Raw genomic sequence first — 21,843 nt, forward strand, 5'->3', positions numbered from 1 at the left:
AATGCAAACTCAAAGTGAAAGACACTTTTGCTCTTATATTTCAGGTTTTTGTTGTTTTGACAACAACTATTTTACTGATAATGGAGTACAGTGTGCTCTTTTGTTTCTGACTGGTAGAAATGAAAATTAGATGGTAATTTGGGCAGATGGATCTATAGCCTTAAAATGTTCACAACCTCTGGCTTAGTATTAATTCTATTTGTGATACATTCACCTGAAAGACAATTAAGTATGTCACAGAATTTTAAAACTTCTGAAAGTTAAACATTTTTTTAACATGTTAACATCTCTGAAACTTAGGTGTGACTCAGCCACTGAGGGTACCTTGCACTAACTGGCGGTTTTTCTTTGTTGTTGGTACAAAAAGTAACCACATGTCTTACAACCAATGACTTCTTAAATTTGATGCAATATGGTATATGGTTATAAAAATGTTTCCAGAATGTGAAATAGAATGGAAGGGTTGATGTTAGAAATAGCATCTCATATTCCAAAGCATAGTTACAACTCTGTAAAGCAAACAAAAACATACACACATAAAATCTATGCACAGAAAAAATTTTACAAAAAGTCAACAGTGATTGCCTCTGGGTTGTATAGTCAGCATATGGGTGCTTAATATTCTTCTTCCTTCAAATGTTCTGCTTTTTCCTAACTTCATATAATACACAATGCAAATGCTTTGATAAGGGAAACAACTTCTCTTAAATGATACATTTAATGAATTAAAAAATTACACTTTTTAAAGTTCAAACTGTGGAATATCTGATCATCATGTCTTTTCAAAACATTAGTCAAATATGATTTCTTTGGCTATGAAGTTTCATAAAAAGTAGTACTTGGCTCAAACTTGGGAGAACAAGCCAAAAAAGATGGCTCAGCTTTACTCCCAGGGGACTCAAGCCTGTGGATTTTGTAGTCAATTTTGGCAGCATTCCCTTTCTTAATACACAGTAAAATATTTCACTTTCCTAACTCATGGGTGAGTGCCATTGACGACAGTCCAAAGTCAGTTACTCAAGGGAGTCATCTGACTAGGTCCAGTGACATCAGTGGAGAGGACTGTTTGGTGGAGGTGGGGAACCTAGAGGAAGAGGCCATTCTGGGCATGAAAGTGTTATCCCACTAGAAGACTTCACAGGGAATAACCGTCTGGGTGGCTGGTACGTATTTGCAGGCCTTTATGTCTAACCTCCAAATGTGCTGTTCAACAACATTTCTACTTTCAAAGATTTTGAAAGAAAATTTAAGGAGTGGGAAATTTATCTCTGAAGTAAAAAGAAATCTCAAGATTTCCACAGGTAAAACCATAAACAGTACCTATAGAACAAAGCTGCTAATTCACTGTAAGAAAGCTCAGAAATGAACCTTCTTTTTCTTTCACGTGAGTATATTTTATAATCAACAGCGGGAGAGATTTATCCTCAAATTTCTTAGAGCTTTTAAATTTAAACTTAAGGCACAGACATGTTCTCTTAAATCAAAAAAGTTAAACATCCTACTACAAACAAAAGATTTTAGAAAGGCTCAGAGATTACCATTTTTTAAAAACTGTATTCAAACAGGACTCAGAAATAAGTGCAATCAGAAGTGTATCTATAGAAAATAACTGAGCCTATAAAATTCACTCTTAATGGAATGGAGGTTACAGGAGCAAACACATCTGTTAATACTAACTGAATTATTCTCTGAAAAGGACTGCATCTGACTGTAGGCAAATTGTAAAATTATAAAGTATACTTGAAAAATCTTCTGTATTTGCTATATAAAAGGAGTGCATCTGACTGCATACAAATTGTAAAATTATACAGTATACTTGAAAAAATCTCCTGTATTTGCTATATTTCGGAAGAGAAGGTACCCTCCTCTTCCCAAAAACCGTCATAATTTTTAGAACTGCCTTCACAGAGACAAAAATGACAAAGCACATCATTATCATTACATGTTACCATATCAAGTCCTAGGTCAAAGTATCTTCCAATCAGTATCCTCTATCCTTTAAGTTTTTCATTTTTAAATATATATCCTAAATGCAACTAGAAAGCATCAAGTCTGAACTTTGTGTTTTCAAATCTACAGACATGAGTGAAAATCAATAGACAAAAGAGTATGAATAATGGTTTTTACTGATAGTCCTTTTTCTCAGCTAACAATAACTAAGACAGACCTTGTTTTTTTAAGTTTTACTAAAGGAGTCTGAGGGAGAGACATTTTCTAAAAACGCACAACAGACATGGAAGTGGAAACTTGTAGGAAGTTTTGTATGCATCTTTGCTCCCCTGGAAGCCTGGATCAGCTTTATATCAGGAAAAAAAAAAAACCCTTTTATAAGAGAAAATTAGAAAGTGACATCTCTTGATAATGACTTGTTAATTCTAATGCCCTGTAAAACTGAAATAAATTTTAAAATACAATTAACATGCAAAGTTAGGAAGGTATACAACTACTCATAGATTTATTGTGATCTAAGGCCCTATTAGACTGCCGTTCCAGAAAAAACCAGTAACTTCACTCATTAGGTTCACGGCAATGTTTCTGTGGAGAGCTGCAGTCATTTGTGGCAGCTAAAATTTCCTATGTTTATTAACTAACAATGATTATAAATAAGTCCAAATTTTATATTGGAATTTCACAATCTGAATTTATAGTATTTTCAGAAACTAGTAGCTACAATCAAAGCACTAGATCTCAATAAAATTCACAATGATTATTCTATACAGCAGAATTATCAAGGGAAACTCCTAATTCATTGTTTTTCAGTCTTTCCTATAAGCAAAAGCATACTACATACACATAACAGCAAATTTTGGTTAGATACTGCAATTGACAACATAATTGAGTTGGAAGAGATTAGATAACTTTCTTCAGGAAATCTAAAACATGTAAGTCACAAAACTGAAAAAGTATATCATCTCATTTAGAAGTAATTTAGAAGTAATAAGGATTTCAGTGTAAAACCATTTTTTTTTTTTTCATTTCCAATAGCATACTAAGGGGGCCAGCACTGTGGTGTAGCAGATAAAGCTGCCTCCTGCAGTGCCAGCATCCCATATGGGTGCCGGTTTGAGTCCTGGCCACTCCACTTCTGATCCAACTACCTGCTAACGCACCTGGGAAAGTAGCTGAGAATGGCCCAAGTCCTTGGGTTCCTGCACCCACATGGGAGACTGACAAGAAGCTCCTGGCTCCTGGCTTCAGATAGGCCCATCTCCGGCCATCGCAGTCATGTGGGGATTGAACCAGCAGATGGAAGACTCTCTCTCTCTCTCTCTCTCTCTCTATCTATCTATATCTCTTTGTAACTCTGCCTTTCAAATAAATAAAAAAACTTTTAAAAAGTAGTATACTAAGCATAGTCATAACTAACATGTTTGCCAGTGTAATTTTAAGAGATTCTTCTTTGTTAAGGAAGTAATCAGCTAAATATTATCTTTAAGCCATTATATAAATACATATGCACATGCACCAATGGAAAACTGTCCACATTTGCCTTAATTTATTCAACAAATATTCATTAAGAACGTAGTGTATGTCACTTAAGATTACTCAAAGTCATTATTCTTTTTATGTAACTTGAAATCTCTAGAAAGAGTTTCTTGATCAAGTGGAAAAGCTTTTTTGCTGCCACTAAAAATGATCTAAGTGTAACCTGGATTTATTAAATTACTTACTTCATTACATAAATTTATTCACTACTTTTTTTTACATTTTATATAATGATAACTTAGAAGAATTTTGAGGGTCAGTATAACCAAATTTAACTTGGAGAATTCTAACCTGAGTTTTTCAAAGAGGCCACATTTCTTCATTTGAGTCCTGGTAAACATGAGTTAAAGTTGACACTTGACTTCAGAATGTCCCATGTACTCAAGATAACCAGCTCACCAACCGCTCCCTTCCATCACATCCCTGCCCACTCAGCACTGCCACCAAGTTACACTCTGCTCTTTTCTCTTTCCCCGAAGAGTTTGGCCTATTCTGCCTTACTTTTGCTTTGTTCACTGCTCACAATTCTCAAGACAAAGGCGTGCCCCCAAACACCTTTACTTTCCTGGATACTTTGGGAAAATAACTCAGCTCCAATTTTGTGAACCCAAAAATCAGTTTGGTCCTCAAGTCGTAACTATCACCAGGTACCTACTATGTATCATACTGGGATAGATCTCAGGAATGGCAGATAAACACAAAAGCAATAACCAGAAATGTTCCTGTAACTGGGAAAAGAGAAATCACTGATTCCAACCACGATCAGATCAGCTCTCATAAACAGTGCACTCAAATTTGGAAGCTCATGAAAGTACCTAGAAATCCTACTGATAAGCATCCTCTCAGAGACCTATCTACCCCTTATTGAACTTGTTTTTTTTTCCAGATTTAATATTTAACATAAATAAAAATACCTTATTTAACATATATGCGTTGTATTTCCTTTTATCACTAGACTGATTTTCTATTTGTCGAGGTGGCCACAGGTTTTCTATGGTGTAAAATACATTCTTGGCTATAATAAAAGTGCAACAGCCACTTGCTAAATTGGGTTGAAAATTCCCAGCAACTAACTCATGAATAAACTTCTGAAATACAAAGCACTGTAAATTGGGGATGACTTATTCTTCATTTATATATTTACATTCCTTAGACTTAAGACATGGTGCCATCACTAGGGAACACCAGTGAATGACTAGTTTATGATTAAAAAAAATTCTGAAGACTGTGAAGCTGCATGCAAACTGCCCATCAGTCTAAAGAGGACTGAGCGTGGGAAATTCTGTAAAGAAAAAGGTGGTTTGTGATATTACCTCTCTTATGTTTACTTTTGACTTTAAGTGCAAGATACTGGTCCAGAAAAGATTTCTACAGAGCAGCTGAGTTGCCTCTTAAACACAGGCTAACAGGCTAAAAAAGAAAAACCGCAAAACAAAACCTGTTCAACAGGCTTCTGTACACATAGAGGAAATTAATTAGAGAAAGTACAGCCATTTTACTCTATATGTAGGGTACAAACCATTTGTAATGTATTTGCTGATACTCTGCACAAGTTCTCATTTCAGCTAAGTGGTCTGCCTTAAAGGACTCACCAGAAGCAATAACTAACAGAGGATAGATTAGAAACTTGGCTTAGAAAGGTGCATCTTTAGGCAATGACTCAATTTAGCAATTAATATATACATACTTCCTTCCTCCTACAGGGGAATGATTATATGCTTTCCACCCATGCCACTAAAAAGATACATATGTACAGATATATAACTAGCATGTAATCCCCTATTTTAAGATTATCCAAATGAAGGTTTTATTGCAGTATCACTAGATATTTTAAGAGTTTGTTTTTTCTTTCTTTGCTCCATTACTTATACACACACACACACACACATACATCTGGTTATAATAGTACTCTAACAAAGCAAGATTATATGACATCTTGGTATCAGCAATACAAACAAAATAACTGCTTTGTTCCTTAACTTAGAAATCCATGTGCCTTCATTTTATATGAAATTATAAAATTATCTAATTTTTATTTTCATTAAAGAACTTTAGAAAAATCAGTTGTTACTAGATCTAATAAAAGCACTCAACATTTAAATTATATATCCTTTTAATTAACAGTACCAACAATTTTTCAATTAGGAGGGAATGCTATAATTTGGAATACCAAAGATCCCAAAGGTAATTTTAAATTTAAAGACAACAGACAGAAAGAGATAATTTTGAATTTTCACGCAGCTTAAATAAAAACATACCAAAAAATGGTATACTATTTTGGCAACTATTTATTTTTGGAAACTCTTTGTAAATAAAAACCCATATCCAAAATAAGATATTCCATGGACACAGAATAGTTGGTAATGGTTCAAGTGCCTTAGGCAACAGAGAAGTATTGTTTTGCAGTTGTTGTTTTAAAAACCTCTCCTAGTAACAGCAGTTCATCATGCACAAAAAACATCTGTGGGTTTAAACTGAATTTATAAACAATAACTGCAGAAGCTTAATTAAAACTAAAGTTTGCCCTATTAATTCCATTTCTAGGAACTGACAGAGATAGCCTGGCTGATACTCACCAAATGCTAGAGAAACGCCCAGGATTGTCTAAGCAACAAAAAGTAGACACATGGTGAGGTGCTGAAGACAGCTCTTTCTGGAGCTCAAAGCACTTCAGACGAGGATCCTTTATCTTCCATTTAACAGAGGTTGCCTCCTATTACCAAAGCGTGACCGAGAAGTTTCCACAATTCCGTCTTGACTTTCTGTCCCTCTTTGAAGAGTAACAGTTACCACCGGAAAAGGTTAGTAGAAAATGATCACTTGAACACTCACATAGAGCAGCTGTAAATTTCCACTCTGCTTGCTCTCAGATTCCAAGCCTTGCTTGTCTCTTAATCTGTCACAGGCAGTTCTGTTTCTGGTCAAACCAGCTTGCTTATGCGTCCTCCTCTCCCTCTCTAACAGGCTTTTAGACACACACCACACAGTCACGGCTCCTTTTTCTTCCTCTCCAATTGTGTAACGTCACAAGAATGCATGTAAAGTAATTAAGCTGAAGCAAAATGAATTCTTGGGCCAACAGAAAAAACAAAGTCTAGGGATTAACAAATTTTTTCCTCCTTACTTTCATATACTTGTTAATGCCTAGGATTTTGTCAACTGATTAAACTGGCTTGACCATCGCCTTTAAAAAGCCCTGCTGACAGTAATGATAAAACACTCACCTAATGTTAGTGGCTCAGGGAAAATGTTATTTCCCATTATAACAAGAAAAGGGAGCAAGTTAACATGCAGCGATTATGAATTTAATCTTGAGATTAAAAATGCAGAGACGATTTGAGATTTTTTTCTAATTTAATTTTAAAGCAGACTTCGATGAAATTTTAATGTATTTTTAATAATGAATTTTAAAACTCATACCAACATTTACAGTTATAAAAGGGAAAGTAAAAAACAGAAAAATATTGACACTAAAAATATTAACTAGAGCAACTTAATCATTCTTGTGCAAATCAGATGCACTTATTCTGTTTGGAAAGAAAGCATTTCCCCCTTTAGCATTACTCCTCAGGACGCATAATAGCTCTCCAATGAGAATTACAAAGGCTGAAGGCTGCAATAAATATATTTAAAAATTATTACACAAATATAGAGTAAAATGTCTTAAAATTATGGGTCTCTGAAAGGTCTAGGGATAGGAATTAGCTGGAAAAGAGTCGGGTGGTAGCTGACAGTTTAGATGGCATTTGTAGGGTTCTGTGGAATTAGGAGGCAATGTACCCAGCCTGTAATACATGCCGCCTCAGAAGGAACGCTGGTCAGCAGCTCACAGATTCTCCATATCCCACTACCTGCTTCCAGATAAGTCTTGGGCTCTTTTGATAGATCTCCCAATGACAGAGCTGCCAGAGTAGTTATCAGATTTACTAAGTAACACATTAATCTTACTGGTAACAGAATTAAAACATCTCTAAGAGTGTTAGTTTTAAAAGGTTAAAGGTAAATGTCTGTAAGTGCGTTTAATATGCCTTAAGAAAAACAAGTTAAGCAAATAATACTTTGCCTTACAATACTGATTTCTTTCTTTCTTTTTTTTTTTTTTTTTTTTTGACAGGCAGAGTGGATAGTGAGAGAGAGAGACAGAGAGAAAGGTCTTCCATTTTGCCGTTGGTTCACCCTCCAATGGCCGCTGCGGCCGGCTCATCGCGCTGATCCGAAGCCAGGAGCCAGGTGCTTCTTCTGGTCTCCCGTGCGGGTGCAGGGCCCAAGGACTTGGGCCATCCTCCACTGCCTTCCCGGGCCATAGCAGAGAGCTGGCCTGGCAGAGGGGCAACCGGGATAGAATCTGGCGCCCCGACCGGGACTAGAACCCAGTGTGCCGGCACCGCAAGGCAGAGGATTAGCCTGTGAAGCTACGGCGCCGGCCTTTTTTTTTTTTTTTTAATCTTTTTAAAGACTTGTTTATTTGAAAATCAGAAGGAGAGAGAGAGAGAGAGAGAGAGAATGAATCTTCCATCTGCAGTTTCACCCGCTCAGAGAGCTGCAATGGCCAGGGCTGGGCCATGCCAGAGCCAGCAGCCAGGAGCTTCCTCCTGGCTTCCTTGGTGCAGGGGCCTAAACACTTGGGCCCTCTTCTGCTGCTTTCCCAAGCCATCAGCAAGAAGCTGGATTGGAAGTGGAGCAGCCAGGACTCAAATCAGAACACATATGGGATATTGGTGTCACAGGCAGTAGCTTTACCTGCTATGCCACACCGCTGGTCCTTACATATTTCTGACTCTGGTTCATTTAAAGTAAACTTTTAAAACTTAAATATATTATATGATAATTTGGTTGCTTCTTAACACCTAAGAAACAGGCATCAAAGAAGACTACAGATGAGTCTGCTAATTATTCTTTCAGTCAGCAGTTTTATAAAATTTCTGGAGTTTTTTTTTTTTTTTTTTTTTGACAGGCAGAGTGGATAGTGAGAGAGAGACAGAGAGAAAGGTCTTCCTTTTGCCGTTGGTTCACCCTCCAATGGCCGCCGCGGTAGCGCGCTGCGGCCGGCGCACCGCGCTGATCCGATGGCAGGAGCCAGGTGCTTCTCCTGGTCTCCCCTGGGGTGCAGAGCCCAAACACTTGGGCCATCCTCCACTGCACTCCCTGGCCACAGCAGAGAGCTGGCCTGGAAGAGGGGCAACCGGGACAGGATCGGTGCCCCGACCGGGACTAGAACCCGTTGTGCCGGCGCCGCAAGGCGGAGGATTAGCCTGTTGAGCCACGGCGCCGGCCAAATTTCTGGAGTTTTATTTTTTATTTTGAATGTTAAGTAGAAATTATCCCAAATCACTAAGGATTATTAAGTGCCTCATATCCTGTATTGCTTTCAAAGAGTTCTAGTAAAACTGAACAAATTCAGAATTTGTGAAAGTAGTTCTTGGAATAATGATAAGGTAGGGGCCAGAGCCGTGGTTCACTTGGTTAATCCTCCGCCTGTGGCGCCAGCATCCCATATGGGTGCTGGGTTCTAGCCCTGGTTGCTCCTCTTCCAGTCCAGCTCTCTGCTGTGGCCCGGGAGGGCAGTGGAAGATGGCCCAAGTGCTTGGGCCCTGCACCCGCATGGGAGACCAGGAGGAAGCACCTGGCTCCTGGCTTTGGATTGGTGCAATGCCAGCCGTAGTGGCCATTTGGGGAGTGAAACAATAGAAGGAAGACCTTTCTCTCTGTCTCTCTCTCTCACTGTCTATAACTCTACCTGTCAAATTATAATAATTAAAAAATAATGATAAGGTTAATTTTTTTAATGTCACTTTAAAATTGGAAGGTAAAGGATTGAATTCTCCGTTCCTGGGTTCAGCCTGGCCCAGGCCGGGTTGTTGTGAACATCTGGGTTATAATCTAGCAGATGGGAGATATCTCTCCCTGCACCACCCCTCATCCAAGTAATATAAATACAAATAAAAAATAAAATTGATAGATTTTATATGACTCTACATTGAATTCAAAGGCAAAGAGTAAAGTCAAAGAATTTAAAATATGTAACTGACAAGACTGACTACATAGTATTTGAATATATGATTCCCACTAAACACCACTTTATAACATGCACACAAAGAAATCATAAAATGTGACTTTATCAGGTCATGAAGGAAATCTATTATTTCAAAAGGAGAAATTGTACAAGCTGTATCCTCTGACCACAGCATAATAAAACTAGAAGCTATTTTTAAATTTTTCAATAAACAAACGTTCATTTCTTTTTTTAAAGGTTTACTGATTTATTTGAAAGGCAGCGTTATAAGAGAGAGGCAGAGACTGAGAAGGGGAGAGAGACAAAGAGAGAGAGATCCTCCACGGGCTGGTTCACCCCTCAGATGGCTGCTATGACCAGGACCGAGCTAGGCCAAAGCCAGGAGCCAGGAGCTCTCCAAGAATTTGGGCTATCTTTTGTTGCTTTTTTTCAGGCACATTAGCAGGGAGATAGATCAGATGTAGAGCAGCAGGGACTCTAACCTACCCCCATATGGGATGCCAGAATTGCAGGTGGAGGCTTCACTCACTGTACCACAATGCTGGCCTCACAAATGTTCTTTTTTTTTTTTTTTTTTTTTGACAAGCAGAGCGGATAGTGAGAGAGAGAGAAAGACAGAGAGAAAGGTCTTCCTTTTTGCCGTTGGTTCATCCTCCAATGGCCGCTGTGGCCGGCACATTGCACTGATCTGAAGCCAGGAGCCAGGTGCTTCTCCTGGTCTCCCGTGCGGGTGCAGGGCCCAAGGACTTGGGCCATCCTCCACTGCCTTCCCGGGCCATAGCAGAGAGCTGGCCTAGAAGAGGGACAATCGGGATAGAATCCGGCGCCCCGACCAGGACTAGAACCCAGTGTGCCGGCGCTGCAAGGCGGAGGATTAGCCTGTTGAACCATGGCACCGGCCCACAAATGTTCTTTTAAAAACTCCAGGGGCTGGTGCTGTGGGCTAAGCTATGCTTAAGCTGCCTGTGGTGCCAGCATCCCATTATGGTTACAGGTTTGAGTCCCGGCTGCTCCACTTCTGATCCATCTCCCTGCTAATATGCCTGGAAAAAGCAGTCAAAGATGCTCTTGGCTTCTGGCTTTGGCCTGGCTCAGCCGTGGTCCTAGCAGCCATCTGGGGGGTGAACCAGCACATGGAAAATCTCTCTCTCTCTCTCCCCTTCTCTTCCTCTGCCCCTCTCTCTCTGTAGCTCTGCCTTTCAAATAAATCAGTAAATCTTAAAAAAAAAGAACTCTATTAATATTTGAAAATTAAACAATAAAGAACATTTTCAAAAATTATTTGGACAGAGAGTAATTAAAAATACAATTACAGGGGCATTTGTGCTTCAGGATACAAGGGAGTAAAGGAAGTAACGGGTTATACTTACTCTTGCATTTACATAACTAAAAAACTGAGCAAAATATGTAAAACAATGGTTTTTCAGACACTGGACACAAGGCAGTTCAGTTCAGTAATCCCGGAGAGAAAAGAAACAAACAAGAAAAGCTTTAACAACTGCTGCAGGCTGCAGAGCAGGGAGGGGGCGCTCAGCAGCCTCTCTGAGTTGAAGAGTCAGAGTTGAGAATTCAGGAGCACCAATGTGACTAGAATTCACAGAGTGAGTACCAGGGAGGACAGAGCCAAAAAGAGATCCCAGGAGAGCTGCAGAGGGTTCCCATCAAACCTTCAGCACAGAGTGATCAGCACAGGTCTATGAGAAAACTCTCTGATGTCAATCAAAGAACCCCTGGAAAGGAACAGGCAGAAAACATGCCCAGTACTTACAGAGGACAAGGAGCAGCTCACGTTTGACAGCAAGAGTAAAGAAATCTCAAAATATATAGGAAATCGGGTTGAGTACTCGGAAGGACACTGATTAGTAGTGGCAGCACACTAGCCCTTGAAGAAAGGTTGCACTGGTGTTCCCTATCAGGCCTTGAAAGGATAGATTCCCCCATCCCACCCCAAATTACTGCATCCTAGAGTGGAATTCAAAAATATTTACAGACCTTTAAAAATCTAGCACACAGCAACACAGATTCATGATGTTTGGCATTCAGGCAAAAACTACCAGGCTATGCAAAGAAGCAGAAAAATACAATGCATTATAAGGTGAAAAATCAGTTAATAGTAGCAGATTCAGATAGATAAAAATAATAGAATTGTTACCCAAACACATTAAAACAACTGTTAGGAATACACTTCACAGGTTCAACATAGTATAAGACAGAACGTTCAGGAGAGATATTAAAAAGATCCAAAACAAATTTCTAGAAATTAAAACTGTCATTTCTGAAATGAAAATTACACCAAATAGGATGAACAGCAGACTGCAATGACAGAAGATATGATGAATAAACTGAAGACATAGCAACAGACGTTATCAGAATAAAACACAGAGGGGATGGGGCCAGCGCTGTGGCACAGCGGGTTAACGCCCTGGCCTGAAGCACCGGCATCCCATATGGCCGCTGGTTCTAGTCCTGGCTGCTCCTCTTCTGATCCAGCTCTCTGCTATGGCCTGGGAAAGCAGTAGAAGATGGCCCAAGTCCTTGGGCCCCTGCACCCATGTGGGAGACCCAGAAGAAGCTCCTGGCTCCTGGCTTCAGATCGGTACAGCTCCGGCTGTTGCGGCCAACTGGGGAGAGAACCAGCAGATGGAAGACCTCTCTCTCTCTCTCTCTGTCTCTTCTCTCTCTGTGTAACTCTGACTTTCAAACAAATAAATAAATCTTTAAAAAAAAAAAAAAACCACAGAGGGGAAAGAAAGTTAAAAAAAAATAAAGGTGAACAGAGCATCTAAGAACTGTGGGGAAACATTAATAGCTATAGTACTTGAAAAGGTTCATAGAGAAATAAAATTACTTGCATTTTATTTGAAAGACAGAGAGACAGACACAGAGATGTTCCATTCATCCATCCACCACTCCCAAAATGCCAGCAAGAGCCAGAGCTGCACCAGCCTGAAGCTAGCAGTTAGAAACTCAAGCTAGGTCTGCCATGTTGGTAGCAGCCTTGCAAGAAGGCATCCATCTGCTGCCTCCCAGGCTTTGCATTAGCAGGAAGCTGAATCAGAAGCGGGGCTGGGACTCAAACCACACACTGTGATATGGATTGTGGGTGTGCTAAATAGTATCTTAAGCACTGTGCCAAACACCTACACCTCCAAAATGAAATGAAAAAGTAAATTTATTTTGATGCAAAAAATTGAAATCCATGCATAGTTTGTTCATAGTACTAATTTTCCATGAACTTTCTGAATGCTCCTTGTATGCGTGGATTTCCAATTTGTTTGTATCAAAATAACCTTACTTAATCTCACTTTTCTATAAACTTTTGGCATACCCCTACATGTACTACTTGTATGAATAAAATTTGAATCTCAAAAGGAAAGGAAAGATGAGGAGAAACAGAAAATACTGTTTAAAGAAATAATGAGTGAAAATTTTCCAAATTTAATACAAATGGTAAACTCATGAGTCATAGATAAAAGTGGCACCATGGCATACTGAATAAGCAATTACTCCACAGTTAGTTGGATACAGAAAAGTGGTGGGGAAAATGATTTATCACTTTATATATATGGCCTTTTAATTCCACTTGTCCATGAATTAAAAGATAAGGAAAATTAAAAGATAAGTTTATTTTGGTGTAAAAATTGAAATTCATTTAGTCTTTTCAAAATACTTATTTTTCATGAAATTTGTGAAGAACACTTATATACATGGATTTCATTTTTTTGCATCAAATAAATACTGTTTAAGTCCATTTTCCATGAACTTGTAAAAAAAAGATTTATTTATTTATTTGAAAGGTAGAGATACAGAAAGAGGCAGAGGCAGATAGAGAGAGAGAGAGAGAGGGAGAGACCTTTCATCTGCTGGAAGATCCCAAATGGCTGCAACAGTCAGGGCTGGGCCAGGTAGAAGCCAGAAGCCAAGAGCTTCAACCAGGCCTCCCACATGGGTGCAGGGGCCCAAGTGCTTGGGCCATCCTCTGCTGCTTTTCCCAGGCACATTAGCATGGAGCTGGATTGGAAGTGGAGCATCTGGGACTCAAACTGGCACCCATATGGGATGCCAGCACTGCAGGTGGCGACTTAACACACTGTGCCTCAATACAGGCCCCTTCATGAACTTTTTGAAGTAGCCTCATGCTTCCAGAACTGCTGTGAGGATGAGGTGAAATAACAGGCTTAATGCTTGTTACAAAGAAATGATTAAATGTTAGTTATTGTTCCATTCACAAAATTAAAAAAAAAAAAAACTCTAGCATACGCTGAAAGTACGTAAGTCCTTTTTGTAAGCAGATCCATTGGAGGAGTTGCTAAGTAGTGTATAATCAGCATCATTTATTAAATATTTAGTGGATACGAAGGGCCACTCTAGGTTTTTCAGAAAGATATACATCAGCATACCAAGATACTATTAATTCTGTGTTTAAAGATTTTTGAATATGTGCTACACCAAGCATTGTACTATACTAAAGCATTTTGTTAAAAGAAGTGTTGCCATAGATAGGTTACTTTAAAAAACTTACGACACAGATGCAGAAACCCTGGATTTCAGTCTGGCTTTCCTGTTTGCTTGCCATGTGCCCTTGGAGAAACTCTTTAAGCTTTGGTCTCCACATATTTTACAGAGGAATACTTCACATATCCCCCAGAGAACAATGGAAACTTTACACATATATGTACACTCACACACACAGTTAGAAACACCAGTAGTCAAGTAAAAGGGGATGTGTTTAAGGAATATATATATATTTTTCTGTGACCTAACTCTCAAACCAGAAAAACTTCCAGGAGGCACTATATCATTTGATCCACCATAACACAGCTCAGAGAAAAAGAAAAAAAAAAATATTTGCTCTTATCAGAATGTCCTAACCAAACAGAGCTGACATACAGGGCAAGAGAATTGAGATTTTTAGCCATTTGATCAAAGTCAAAAGTTATAAGCAACCTCAAAGTTTCTAAAAGTAGTTACAGAATTCTGTGAGACTTGTGGATCTAAAATCAAACTAAGTACTAAGCAATTGCTCTTTAATAACGTTCTATCATGTTCCATTAGTCATATGGTTCATTATCATAATGAACTTCAACAAATACTGTCAAGACTTTCAGGGCTGTTGCTAGGTCACCCAGCGTTTTGGTTAGAGTCAGAAAAGGGGACAGATGTAGTCTAGCAGCTATATAGACTAACCAGCAAATAGTACTTTGGGGCAAAGAAAAGTTTCCCTTCCTTGAGGCACAAGCAGCCCTGTGCCAGCCCAGCACAGGGATTGATGGGAGATGGATGATGAGCCAATTTCATCCCCCTACTAACTCCTGTAGCCTGGAGCTACTGGGCAGTGCACAGACCATACAATAAAACCCAGTGGCCCTCAACGCTGTACAATGGTAATGTGTTAAAACTTTCTTACCACCCCAGTGTATAGGATTCATTCATCCAATCATCCAGCCATCTGCCAAAAATCTGCTCCTTGAGAATACACAGTAGAATAAAGAATTTATATTCTAACAAGACATGTATCAAAATAAGTAAGTGCAAGGCACAAAAGAATTACAAATGGAAGACCAATGAAACACTACAAAGATTCTGAAGAACCAAAAAAAAAAAAAGTTTCTTTCTTGAGGACTCAAGAGAGTTTCAAAGAGAAGGCAGCATTAGAACTCAGTTCTGAATGATGAGTATGGTTTGATTACATGGAGGTAGAAACAAAGACAGCTGGAAAGTACCAAATGTAAATAAATAATGATTTCATTTGCCAGAAACGAAAGCTACATGAGTGATAGTAGTAAAAAAAAAAAATGGAAAAACAGATTGGGATCAGATTATAGAGAGTCTTAATAATAGGCTAATGAGTTATTAACTTGTTGGCAAAAAGGGAGTTTTGACATGATCAGAACTTTTCTGAATATGGATTTATTTATTAATTTTTTTTAAGTGATGAGGAGGTCTCACCTGACTGCATTCATCTTTCTTTTTATTATTATTATTTGACAGGTAGAGTTAGAGAGAGAGACAGAGAGAAAGGTCTTTCTTCCATTGGTTCACTCCCCAAATGGCTGCCACGGCTGGCGCACAGTGCCGATCCGAAGCCAGGAGCCAGGAACTTCCTCCTGATCTCCCATGCGGGTGCAGGGACCCAAGGACTTTGGCCATCCTCCACTGCCTTCCCGGGCCACAGCAGAGAGCTGGACAGAAGAGGAGCAACCGGAACTAGAACCCGGCGCCCACTGAATATGGATTTATTATGCAGAATCAATGAGGCAGACAAACAGTAGGTGATGGAAATAAAGGCAGCTGTAGTAGACGAGGAAGACAGGGTCACTAGGCAGTGGGAATGAAAAGGTTACAGATACCAGAGAGAATAGATTTGGCAACTGAATAACTGGCTGGTAATTGAGACAACAGTCATGATGACAGTGAGTTTCCACACCTGTGTAAAACAGCAGATGGGTGACATCTTTAAGATAAATAAGGACCACAGGAAGAAAAACAATTTTATAAAATAACCAACTGTTTGATAACAAGTCTGAGATGCCAGCAAGACTTCTGGATATGGATACCCACAGGCAGTTTAACACACAGAATTAGATATTGGAGAGAAAACAGAGCTCCAGGAGCCATATATCCTGGGGTTGCCCATTCCAGCAGTGGGGAACCAGAGGCCAAAAGCAAGGGTGTGGCCAAAACATAGGGACTAAAGAAACAGTGGTTGGAGGGCAGAGGACAAACAGGAAAGTCTACTGACACCATGACCTGAAGATCGGCCTTCAAGACGTCTTCAGGAATACCAACTGCTATGGAGGGGTGAAGGGCTTCCTGCAGAAACCTGCAATCTTAGTTCAATGGCTCACTTTCAATTCTTCTGAAGCAAATGTATTAGAGGAAAAGAGGATTTGGAAAACCACTCTTGATAAGGAAAAAGATCTTTCAAGAACTTATATTCCTTCCTAAGAACTTAGGCTGATAGGCCAAAGCCAGGTTGCGACCACCAAAACATACTATAAAGTACAAAATATGAAGTATGCCAAGGACTCCAAGCCAGTCCTTCAGGGAAAGTAGTAATAGTAGCTTTGATCCTGTTAGCATGCTAAACTGCCATGTTATGCCTAGAGCATCCTATGAGAGAGCATGGATCACCAGCAACCAACACAACAAATAGATCAGAGCAAAATTATAAAAGGTTCAAGATGAGGTAGTAGAGGCATAAGGGTATACTAGCATGTATTATCGTTTCCAAACGCTGGATAAGAAATGGAAGGACACCGGCCGGTGCCGCGGCTCACTAGGCTAATCCTCCGCCTTGCGGCACCGGCACACCGGGTTCTAGTCCCAGTCGGGGCACCGGATTCTGTCCCGGTTGCCCCTCTTCCAGGCGGCCATTGGAGGGTGAACCAACGGCAAAAGGAAGACCTTTCTCTCTGTCTCTCTCTCTCACTGTCCACTCTGCCTGTCAAAAAAAAAAAAAAAAGAAATGGAAGGACAGCCACAAGGGTTAATAAAAGGGGTTTCTAGGCCAGCGCCGTGGCTCAACAGGCTAATCCTCCGCCTTGCGGCGCCGGCACACCGGGTTCTAGTCCCGGTTGGGGACCCAGATTCTATCCCGGTTGCCCCTCTTCCAGGCCAGCTCTCTGCTGTGGCCCGGGAGTGCAGTGGAGGATGGCCTAAGTCCTTGGGCCCTGCACCCCATGGGAGACCAGGAGAAGTACCTGGCTCCTGGCTTCAGATTAGCGAGATGCGCCGGCCGCTCTCTTTCTCTCTCTCATTGTCCACTCTGCCTGTCAAAAATAAAAAATAAAAAAAAATACAAGGGGTTTCTGTTTGCCTTTTTTTTTTTCTTTGAACTTGGTAGACTGAGTGGGACAGATATGATGAAGATATGAGAAGGGAGGCCGGCACCGTGGCTCACTAGGCTAATCCTCCGCCTTGCGGCGCCGGCACACCGGGTTCTAGTCCCGGTCAAGGAGCCGGATTCTGTCCTGGTTGCCCCTCTTCCAGGCCAGCTCTCTGCTGTGGCCCGGGAGTGCAGTAGAGGATGGCCCAAGTACCTGGCTGCTGCCATCGGATCAGCGCCTGGCTCCTGCCATCGGATCAGCGCGGTGCGCCGGCCGTGGCGGCCATTGGAGGGTGAACCAACGGCAAAGGAAGACCTTTCTCTCTCTCTCTCTCTCCACTCTGCCTGTCAAAAAAAAAAGATATGAGAAGGGGATAATTAATCAAGTGGGCATGATTCTTGAGCCCACATGGAAGGCATAATAAGTAGAAAGGCTAATCTCCTACATGAGTAATACATATTTTTCTGAAATGAGAAGAAAGAAAGTGTAATTCAAGAGACTATCCAGGGGCCAGCATTGTGGTGTAGCAGGTTAAGCTGCAGGGGGCTACACCAGTACCCAGTATGGGTGCTGGTTGGAGTTGCTGCTGCTCCACTTCCGATTCAACTCCCTGGTAATATGCCTGGGAAAGCAGTGGAAGATGGCCAAAGCACTTAGGCCCCTGTTACACATGCGGGAGACTCAGATGAAGTTCCAGGCTCCTGGCTTCAGACCAGACTGGCCCTGATGTTGTGGCCATTTGGGGAATGAACTAGCCGATGGAAGACTGCTCTCTCTGTAATTCTTTCAAATAAAACAAACAAATCGTGTAAAGAGAGAGAAAGAGACAAACAGACAACTATTCAAGTAAAGAAGAATGAGATTAGGAGGCACACGTTTGCTTCCATTTTCTCAGAAACTCAGGACTCAAGTCATCTAAAGAGAAATAGGATAGGGTAATAAAACGTGTATTTGAGCAGAGTGAAAATTGGTCTTACCAAAACAAACATGTGAATAGAGTTAGAAGAAACGCTAAAGAGTATGTAACGCATGTACATGTAAGTCCTAAATTTAACAGTTACAATTCCATATCATATATCACAACACTGAGTGAAATACATGTTATGATTTTCTACCAACTTCCCAATTTAAGGAATAAGGTGGCCGGCGCCGTGGCTCAACAGGCTAATCCTCCGCCTAGCGGCACTGGCACACCGGGTTCTAGTCCCGGTCGGGGCGCTGGATTCTGTCCTGGTTGCCCCTCTTCCAGGCCAGTTCTCTGCTATGGCCCAGGAGTGCAGTGGAGGATGGCCCAAGTGCTTGGGTCCTGTACCCGCATGGGAGACCAGGAGAAGCACCTGGCTCCTGCCTTCGGATCAGCACGGTGCGCCAGCCGGTGCGGCTGCGGTGGCCATTGGAGAGTAAACCAACGGCAAAGGAAGACCTTTCTCTCTGTCTCTCCCTCTCACTCTCTACTCTGCCTGTCAAAAAAAAAAAAAAAAAGGAATAAGGTAAGGAACAGGTCATGGAATTTTGAGATATAATATATGAAGGAACTTCAAAAAAATCTGTGAAAAATATAATTGAATGACAAGCTTATTTTGGTGTAATAAAATTTTGAAATTCATTATTTATAACACATTTCCACAAACTTTTTGAAGACTTCTCATATACCTGGATTTCAAATCTTTTTACACCAAAAGAAACTTACCTTTTAATTCTATTTTCCATGAACTTTTTGAAGCTTTCTCATTTAAGTAGCATCAAAATCAACAATGCTATAACCACAGGGGAATGATAATAATTCTCACATTTCCCTGCCCTTCTTTGCTGGATCTATGTTTTGTTTTCTCTGCAGTTAATACTTTTATGGAAAGTTCTTGCTGAATCAGTTAGGAACACGAGATACCTCTTAATAAAGGAACAATTCCCACCCAGTTGAGGACTGACGCACATTCTCTTTTTATAAGGTGTGTCATACACCAATTTTCCAAGCTTTTACAAACTTTCACTTGTGTACAAATTACTGAAATCAGAACGTCACCAAATTTTTTTGTTGGGAAATCCTATTATAACTGTTATAAACCTTTGCAAGTACAATTTGTGAGCTGGTGCTCTGGAAGCAAGAAGAAAGAACGAGATCTGAAAAGAACATAGAAACGACAAAGAAAGAAGTAGGCTGAGTGAAGGGACAGAAAACCTGAGTTATAAATAACCCAGCTTAAAATGTCAAGGGAAACTGGTCTCTAAGTAGCTCATTCTATGTGGTTGTGAAGCTTGTTAATAATGGAAGTACTTTAGACTATATTTAATTTTCAGATTAAACAAAGCCATTTATGGCAAACAAACACATAGCATTTGTAATAAAACATTCAGGTACTTTATTGAATGGAAAAATTTCTATGGAATTAGTTCAGTGATTATAATGGACTTCATTATCTTTATAAAATATATTTTACCACAACTCTGACAACTTATAAAACCTGCTCTAGAGTAGGAAAGATGATTACAATCATTTAGTAACTATTAATTACAGAAAAGTATTTTTAATAAATGCAAACACAGAATGGCATCTTGTTTTACAAATACAAACCAGTGTATAGTTCTAGCTACTTATTCTAAAAATATGTATTTTTCCATTTTAATCTCAAAACCAATTCTCATTAAAAAAAAAATACCCTAGCATAGGGGAGCAGGCCTTTAGTCTACCTGAGAGCACCTAGGTTTGCTTCCTGGCTCTGATTCTTGATTTTCCTGAATCCAGTTTCCAGCCAACACAGACCCTGGGAGGCAGTGGTGATGGCTCAAGTAATTGAGTTCCTACCACCCATGTAGAAGAACTGGTTCCACTCTCAATTCTGTCCATTGCTGACATTTGGAGAACAAACCGACAGATTGAAACTCTCAAATAAATAAAAAATAATAAAAACATTTTATAAACCTAACTTTTTATGTTATATGCTTCTGTATTGTTAGAAAATTCTTTTGTCTTTCTCTTTTCTAATCGCATTCCCCAAAGCTAGCAGTTCTTAAATGCCAAAAGTTTAGAGCTATTCTTACATATATTTTTCCTAGGCATATGCAGACATACGTTTGAAAACACAGAGACAATTTTTAATGAGGATCATTCTGCTGTATAACTTATTTTTACTTCTTTATATCAGATTCTAGATTTCTTTACATGCCATATTTGGTAGAGGTATTTCATTCCTTTCTTTTTCTTTTAATTTGAGAGGCAAAAAAACAGACAAGGATCTCCAACCTGATGGTTCATTATTCAAATGACCACAACAGCTAAGACTGGGCCAGGCTGAAGTCAAGAGCCTAGAACTCAATTCAGTTCCTCCATGTGGGTGAAAGGAACCTAACACCTTCAGCCACCACCATTGCCTCAAGGCTTGCATTAGCAGGAAGCTGCAGTTAGGAGGTATGCCAACATGGGACTCTTGGCATCTTAAACAGTCTTAACTGCAAGGCCTAATGTCCACCCCTACTACTTCTTTCTCTTTAAAGAGCTGGGTGGTGTTCCTTAATATTGTTGTACCACAGTTTGTTTAACCACTTCTCTATATGTAGATGTTTAAGCTGTTGTTGGTTTGGGTTTTGATGGTGCTGTTACTTTATTTATTTAATTATTTTTAAAAGTTTTATGTGGTCTTTGAAAGGAAGAGTGACTCAGAAAGAGAAAGAGAGAGAGAGAGAAAGAGAGATCCTCCATCTACTAGTTCCACTCCCAAAATGACTCAAACCAGCACTCTAATATGAAAGCCAGGCATCACAAGCTGTGGTTTAACCCACTGTGCTACAACACCAGTGCCCTAGGAGTAAGAAATTCTGGTGCTCTTACACATAACAGGGTGACCGTAGATAATAATAATGTGCTGAATATTTCCCTTATAAGAAAAGCAACTAGAAGAATTTTGAATGGTTTCACCATGAAGAAAAGTTAAAGATTGAGGGTATAGATATGTTTATCCTGACTGGATATTATGAATATATAATTTACACATGTACCACATATACAATTTGTTGTTTTTTTTTAAACTTTTATTTAATGAATATAAATTTCCAAAGTACAGCTTATGGATTACAATGGCTTCCCGCCCCCCATAACTTCCCTCCCACCCACAACCCTCCCCTTTCCCGCTCCCTCTCCCCTTCCACTCACATCAAGAATCATTTTCAATTCTCTTTATATACAGAAGATCAGTTTAGTATATATTAAGTAAAGATTTCAACAGTTTACCCCCACATAGCAACACAAAGTGAAAAATACTGTTGGAGTACTAGTTATAGCATTAAATCACAATGTACAGCACATTGAGGACAGAGATCCTACATGATATTTTTTAAAAATTGATTAATTTTCTATGCAATTTCTAATTTAAAACCAAGTTTTTTTTTCATTTTCAATTATCTTTATATACGGAAGATCGATTCAGTATATACTAAGTAAGGATTTCATCAGTTTGCACCCACACAGAAACACAAAGTGTAAAAATACTGTTTCAGTACTAGTTATAGCATTACTTCACA

General features: G+C 39.7%; 1 protein-coding gene across 4 annotated transcripts in view; it reads right to left on the reverse strand.

Moving 5' to 3' along the window:
• CAB39L (calcium binding protein 39 like) overlaps nucleotides 1-21,843 on the reverse strand; it is a 122,856-nt gene that overhangs the window by 71,141 nt on the left and 29,872 nt on the right. The window contains exon 1 of one of the 4 annotated variants that reach the window (XM_062194225.1): nucleotides 6,319-6,465. The exons of 2 other annotated variants lie outside the window; for them this stretch is intronic. The gene's annotated coding sequence lies outside the window, so the exon portion shown is untranslated. Of the gene's footprint in view, nucleotides 1-6,062; nucleotides 6,466-21,843 lie in introns of those variants that run through there. One more of the 4 variants, XM_062194222.1, reaches the window with a different exon arrangement.

The sequence above is a fragment of the Lepus europaeus genome, chromosome 6 (genome assembly GCF_033115175.1).
Source record: "Lepus europaeus isolate LE1 chromosome 6, mLepTim1.pri, whole genome shotgun sequence".
NCBI lineage: Eukaryota > Metazoa > Chordata > Mammalia > Lagomorpha > Leporidae > Lepus > Lepus europaeus.